Genomic DNA, 7,644 nt, shown 5'->3' on the forward strand with positions numbered 1-7,644 from the left:
TAGAGCCAATAGCTACACTCAGGATGTTACATAGTAGATATGGTTTAAAAAAGACTCAGGTCCATCAAGTTTATGTTTTATGTGTTTGATCCAGAGGAAGGCAAAGGAAACCCTACGAGCATAGGCCAATTTGCTGGGGGTGAGAGGGTAAAAAGAAAATCCTTCCTGAACCTATACTGGCAATCAGATAAATCCCAGGTCAACCTCCTATCAAATTTAAATCAAATATTGTCTACATACAGGAGGCATGTGTACTCTTACAGTACATGAATCTCTGTGAGCATTGTGTACTTCTTCCAGATCTGTGCAGTAACCCAGTGTGAGACTTGGAGCTTCCTGTAATAAAGACCACTCACTGTTGCTCTCTCCTTGTGAAGGTTGGCTGGTCTTGTGTTCCACATTTTTACTGCTCTAGCAGTAAAGAACCCTTTTCTCAATTTAAGATTAAAGCCTATTTTCATCCAATTTTAAATTGTGGCCCTGTGTCTTCTTCAGGGTCCCTAGAGTAAAAAAGGTTATTATGGTTTATATCATCATCTTTGATATATTTATACTAGCAATGCACCAAAATGACATTTTTAGACTGAAACAGAAATGTCTACATTTATCAGGTTAAAACTGAAAATGACTTTTTCTTTACAACTCTTTTAAAATAGTTTTTTTGTATTTTTTTTTACTTTACTCTCTTTGGGGAAATATCAGGGGTCTAAACAGACCCTTGGTATTTCACTTTTAATATAAAAAAGAGATTGTGGACTTTTTCTGTAGCCCCAGCCTCTGTATTGAGCTGTTTCCTCTTTATTTATAGAGTGAACAGATAGTAAATATTTACTATGTCCCCATTCATAAATGAACAGGAAGTGATGTATAGCACTTCCTGTTTATTCATAACAAGGGACATAGTAATCACTATGTCCTCAGTTATTTACAAACACAGAGTGATCAGTACTGATTGCTGAGTGTTTATTCTCCGCTCTCCATCCTGACTGCTATGCCCCTTCCCACCTGTCACCGGAGCAGAACTCTCCTCCCCACACCACCCCGCTTGGCCTCCTGACAAGCCTCTCCTACCTGCACTGCCCCACTCTGCCTCCTGGCAGGTCTCACCTCCCCGCACCACCCCGCTCGGCTTCCTGACAGGCACCTCTTCCCCACCTTGCCTTACTCGGTTTCCAGACAGGTCTCTCCTCTCCGCACTGCCCCACTCGGTATCCTGACAGTGGTCCCCCCCCCCGACACCTGCAGCTGGATCAGCTCTGTGTCCCCTCCTTTCTCCACCGCCTCTACTGACACAGGCGGGGAAAAGCAGCGGGGATCGGAGGGGACACAGACCACAGCTTGCAGCCGGAGCCCAGCAGGGAGGAGAGAAGCTGGGGATGCACCGCATTTTCTGTCATTTTCTGTACATCCCTAATTTATACATTGTGAACAAATTTCCCCCTTAAGTGCCTTTTCTCTAGAGTGAATAAATGTTATCTTTGTAATTGTTCCCCATAAATGAAGTTCTCCAACAACATCAGGTAAGGCAGGTGAAGCCAAATGCTTACATTTGAGTGCTAAACGGTGCATTGATTGAGGTGAGACATGGAACAACAACTACAAGTAGTGCAACATCTGCCATTTTAAGTCACAAACAATACAGATAGACACAGGGCTGTGCATGATGATTTTGAGACTTCCAACCTCTGGTACTACCCCAACCACCATCAGAGGACATGACGTTCGACATGATGGCCCATAGATACTGGATATGTTTTAGCTAAGAGCTTCTGAGAGGATTTACCCCGGAGTTTTCCCTTGTTATGCTCTCTTGTTTTCTGACCTTCTGTTGCAACAAGTAAAAGGTGCTCTTAACACAGTTTGTGCCATTTCTCTATGGGTTTCCCCATACCAATACCAGAACCTTTCAATGGGGGTAAGGTGACTGCCCATGGTTGCCAATGTAATACAATGACATCCATTCACTACATAGTCACCATTCCATGAACACAGCTGCCCTCTGGTGGAGGGGACGTGCATTCAAGGCTATACACGTGTAGCTCATCACCTAGGTGTGTGCAAGGCGTAGACATTTTCATTATGTATAAATTCCTTAGTTAAACATTTTTGAACACATAAGCGCAACCTCGCAACATAGCACAATTCCTTCTTAAAGGTACAGTAGATGCATACATAACGCATTAAAAACAAAGCAATGTATACATACATTGGTAACGATTGGGTGTATTATGTGGTAGAACAGTAAATAGTGCAGAATAGCACACTCGATAACTAGATAAATTTACTTAGGGGGGGAGGAGGGGTAACGTCAAGAGCAGATTTGGGCCCTAGGGAGATATGATCATGGTAATAGAATGCCGGAATATACAGGGATGCTTTAGGGCCAGTGGGTGCGATTGGGTTAGATTTGGTTGGGAGAGGGGCAATAGCAGAAAGGTGAGGGGTAATGGGTTGGGGGTGGGATAAGAGGTTGGGATGGAGGGATGTAGTGGGCAGGGGTAAGGGGAGATCTGATAGAAAAAGGGGGGAGAAGGGAGAGAGACCCGAGGGGAGTGGAGGGGATGTGAGGGTAATCAGGGTGTAGGATCAGAGGTGGTGATGGACGAAGGGAGGGGGCAGGGGTAAAGGGGGTTTGTTAGGAGACGGGGGGAAATGAGAAGATGAGGGGGAGGGAGAGAGAGCCGGGGGGAGGGGAGGGTAATCAAGGCACAGGCGTTTTATCTAAATTTAAGTTCAGCCAAATAGCAAAGATGTTTTCCTATTCCATGCTGATTAGTTGTCATGGATTTTGCCCATCATCACTCTTTTGTGTTCATTTTAAAATATAACCAGAAACATATTTTTTTTCTGAGGCACCAGATGTGAACAGAATTCGTATTTTTATTATTTTATATGTTTAAAATCTTGAAGAAAAAACAAAAGATGTGTCCTTCCAACTTCTGAGCACAGCAGCTCTCTACATCCGTCACTATGAGCTAGTCCTCACGTCCCCGTCTCCCAAACGCGGAGGGTTAGAAGACCAGAGGTGGTTACCGGACAGCGGCAGGGTATAAGCAGTTCATGTAGGCATCATTTTCTGGAAATGGGTGCAGCCAGTAATAAAAACTTGACAGAGGTTCTCATCCATCCCAAGTGTCTTGAAAAGAAAGTTCTGGCTTGAACTTGAAGTTCTCGCTGGATTGTAAGTAACATAGATTTCCAGAATGTTGGGAAATGGGTGCCAGCAATAACTAACCCTATCCATGGTTATTAAGAGCTGGTTATTGCTTTGACCTGTTCAAAGCAAGCAAGTATCAATTTGCTTGCATTGCTTGCAAGAATCTGTCTTGTGTGACCAGCATAGGAAATTTGTATTGAGTAATAAGCTAGCCACATCATTTTATGTAGGCAATTGTTACACTGACATGTATATTCACCCAACCTCCATCCCCCCTTACCCCATCCAATACCATAAGTGATAGTGTGTTGCTCTAATTGAAAAGAAGAATATGGAGGGTATGGGGCTTAGTCCTGAGTCAGAAAAGGCAGGGCCATAGGAAGACATAAAATGAGTGATGCTTTCCACAATTTGCCAGCAACAGCATCACTTACCTCTTCCTACGGAGCTGCTGTCTTGCTAACCAGACCAATGAGCTAGCAAGGGAGATTCTGCAACCGTCCAGGCCAGGGAGGGAGTGTTTCCATTAGGAGACGGCAGAGTTGCTCATCTGACATGGTTCTTATACTGGTCGCATACACACTACAGACTGTGTAAACGTTGAGCTATCTCTATCCGGTCTACAAAAAAACTGTCTAGTATATGCTCTTACCTAATCAATCCACTCAGTTTATATCTGATCAAGAAGGTCCTTGCTATACATAGCTGCTGGTAGGTCTAAGGCTCACTATATACACTACAACTTGACTGTACAATCTCCTTTAGACCTACCAACAGCTATGCAGTGCAGGGGATTGAATACAAATAGATAAATTAGGTGGGTCCTTATATTACGTAGTTTTGGTACAAAGATTTTTTGGCCAGATTGTAAATTGTATGATGACCTTTAAGGGGAATGTAAAATTAGATTATATTGGGGGAAACTTGTAACCCTAATCTCGGGAGGAACAAGCACAACCAACAACACATTTTCATGGTAGGGACAGATTTATGAGGGCAAAAGAAAGTACAACACTGTAAGGCTAATTTACAGATGGTTCACTCAACGTATAGCTGGATGAACGATGTTGGCACATGGAATTACTGCCCCTAGATGGAGAATAGGAAATTCCATAATACCATGCCAATGTCATTTGCTCAGCTATATGCTGGGTGAACGCTTTATACATTTGTTTGAAAACAAAGACAGCTACATTCCTAAATGGTCAGAAATTAACTGCATGTTAACATTTATAGGTAAAAACACCAGACATTGTTGATCCGGGTAATATCCAATGTTACCAATGATGGGGCACTAGTCTTTCTTTGATACCATTAATGGGGAACTATTTCTCTCATTGCTAGCAATGATGGGGCACTACTTCCTTTTGGAGTGGTGGTTGTGAATGCTGGAGCATGGACGCACTCAGCTGGTGGGCCCTCGTTGTTTTCCCTCCCCTTTGGTTTTTTCTTTCATCTGGCCATGAAAGAGTGGTGTTACTGCCTCACGCAGGGCTGTCCCTATAATGCGGTTGCCTCCGGTGGCATCTTTCTGGGTCACGTGGGGAGGCGGCGGGTGTGCCTGCCTCCTCCTTTCCGGCCAGAGCGTCCCAGATTGCTAAGAGCTTAGCAATCTTGGATGCTCTGGCTGGTGTCCAGCTCCTGGCAACAAGTGACGTCACTGGTTGCCATAAGGTGAGCGGGACGCTCTGGCTGGTGGTCCGCTCAGCTCCTGGTAAAGCCGTAAGGTGCATCACTGCTAACACGCGTAACATGTATTCCAAGTAACCCCCAGGGCCGGATTTACTCTCCCTGCTGCCCCAATGCCAGGTTCCTCAATGCGCCCCCTGTATGCAGGCTGCATACAAGTTATCTCAGCGGCATCGCCACGATCACTTGTACAAAACAAGCGGCGGCTTCCCCGCTGTACATTTAGCCCTACTTGCCTAAAGTAGGGCTAAATGTAGAAAACAACTACCCACCCGATGCCAACTCTGCATGTCCCCTGTGTTTGGGGGATAGGAATTCCACACCCCTGCTGCTCCTCTACTGCCTGCTGCCCCAAGGCCGGGACCTGGTTGGTCTTGTGGGAAATCCGGCCCTGGGGATACCCCTGGCCACATGGATATGAATAGGAAGTTCTCACTGTTCATGAAATTTAAGACATATAAGATGACAGGGGCTGACTATATCTATCCATCTATAAGTAAAATATCACTTTCCGGGGGACTACTGCATGCATAGTTAACATTTGAAATCAATGTATAATCTCTACTTTTGTGGGGGGTTTTCATGCTCCCCGTGAATGTAGAAGACTTTACAGGAGCGCTCCATCCTGGTATCTAGAGCTATTTTAATGACAGCTATAGTTATGACACACTTAATTCACTGGTTCACCTTACCCTCTTCAGCCCCAGGTTCCTATACAATCCTGGGCAATATAAGCACCATACAAGGCAAGTGAAGAACTCTCTCTATACTGTGATTACAGTCTGCCAACAATCATCTCTAAAATTGCTGTTTACTTTATCCTGCTTTTGTTTCCCTTCCTAATTAAATGGCCGTACCCATCGCTAAGCGAGGGAGCTCGCATGAATAGACCTATTCTAGCACTATGTACATACAATTCCGGGATGGTGTCTTGCTGCGGGTAAATGAGGTCTGTGAGGTGACTATGAGGTGACTATAAGCAAGCCGTAATGAAATAATTCATCGTTATCATAACAATACATCACTCCAGCATATGGCAGACCCTATAATTAAATATTTCTTCACATAAACTTTGATTTTATACACTTGGGACCTGTTAGATTATCTGTAGCTCTTAGATGCTCTTTGTGCCCCCATTGCTGAGATCCCTCTCACTTCTGGCCCTGGCGGCTGGTGTCACCGGGACAGAAACGACGGGAAAATTTGTAAAATTAAATAATTGTTGTCCTATGTACACATTGATGCACATAAACCATTTAGAAATGTATCAATTATTTCCATACACCAGAGGAATAAAATGCGACCTGATATGTTACATATAATTATTTGTGAACAAAAGCGTCCATATTAAAGAGCCCTGTTGGGGTTTTTTTTTTTGCATTTTCTACACATTTTTAGGGCTCATGCACACCGGGCATAATGAAATAATGATCATCGACGCAGGAGAGTGCTGGTGGATATTTCCTGCATAAAAAAAATCAGTTGTGTTTGCACGCGTATAGACATATAGCTGTCCACAGAGGGTTTAAATAAGTAAAATTCTATTTCCATTCCATTTTATTAACGTCACACATACGTTACGTCACGTTACACGTGTTTATATGCATAGATGCCTAAATTGCTGACCTCGGGTGCAGAGTTTTCTATTTTGACTACTGATCTTTACGCACAGTGCGCATCACGGACCCATAGAAATTAATAGAACTGGGGTCAGATCCGTAAGAATAAAAATGCCACTCTGATAAAAACACTGTGTTGGGGTTTTTTTTTTTTTACGGCTGTGTGCGTGAGCCCTCAAGCTGAAATGACCTCCATGTTTATTCTTCTGTAAACTCAGCTGTCATAAGAAAACATCATTTATCAGTCAAATTTCATCCTCATGGGTGTAGCAGAATTTTCTTAAATCCCCTAAATACGTCAAGATACGTCTGTCCTTGCGCCATTCATAAATGCCCAGATTTAGGAAATATCAGGATCGCCCGCAGATCGAAAAAGCTACACCTTTAGGTTACATGCACATGGCCATAGAAAATGTACTGACCATATAGCCATGTTTTTTTCGGGACAAAAAATTCCTAGGAAATGATCAGTAAAATGATCTCATTTAGACACGTAAACAAGTATGCGTTTAAATGTATAAAAGTCTCCTGCCATGCCTCCTGCTCTGTTCTCAATGTAGTTTTATTGCTTGGACTTGATTTATGCACTTATATGTGTGTGCCTATGTACGTGCATAAAGTTGCATAAAGTTTTCGATTTTGCATTATGGATCTGAATGCAAAAATACTTTGCATTGCTTTTGTTTTTTAACAGTCATGTTATACGTGGGGCCATTAGCAAATCTCAAATTTGCATTTTAAAAAAGTTTTCATTTCCTGTTTTGTTTCAGAATCCTGTGTTCAGAATCCATAAACAAAAAAATCACTTTGCATTACTTTTTTTTCTTGTTTGCTTTGTTTTTTGTTTTTTTGACGGCCGTGTGCATGGGGCCTTTAGCAAATATCACATTTGCAATTAAAAAAAATTTTAAGTTTTAATTTTCTGTTTCGTTTTCCCTTATTAATAAAAAAAATCTAATTAATGTAAATAATTTGTAGTAATAATTATTATTTAAATAAATTTGCGTACACATACATATCTTGCTCAACCACTGTAGGTACACTGGTCCCTATGTACAATGTATGTCCAAAGCCATGTACCTATTCTGAATACAAGCTCTGTGGCTCAGCAAGATTTGTGGAGTACGATCACTCAATGGAGAGTAAATTAGCAACGGCAGAGTGAAGTATGCTTGTATC

This window comes from Nanorana parkeri, unplaced genomic scaffold (genome assembly GCF_000935625.1).
Source record: "Nanorana parkeri isolate BGI_ZX_2015 unplaced genomic scaffold, ASM93562v1 scaffold1637, whole genome shotgun sequence".
Lineage (NCBI taxonomy): Eukaryota > Metazoa > Chordata > Amphibia > Anura > Dicroglossidae > Nanorana > Nanorana parkeri.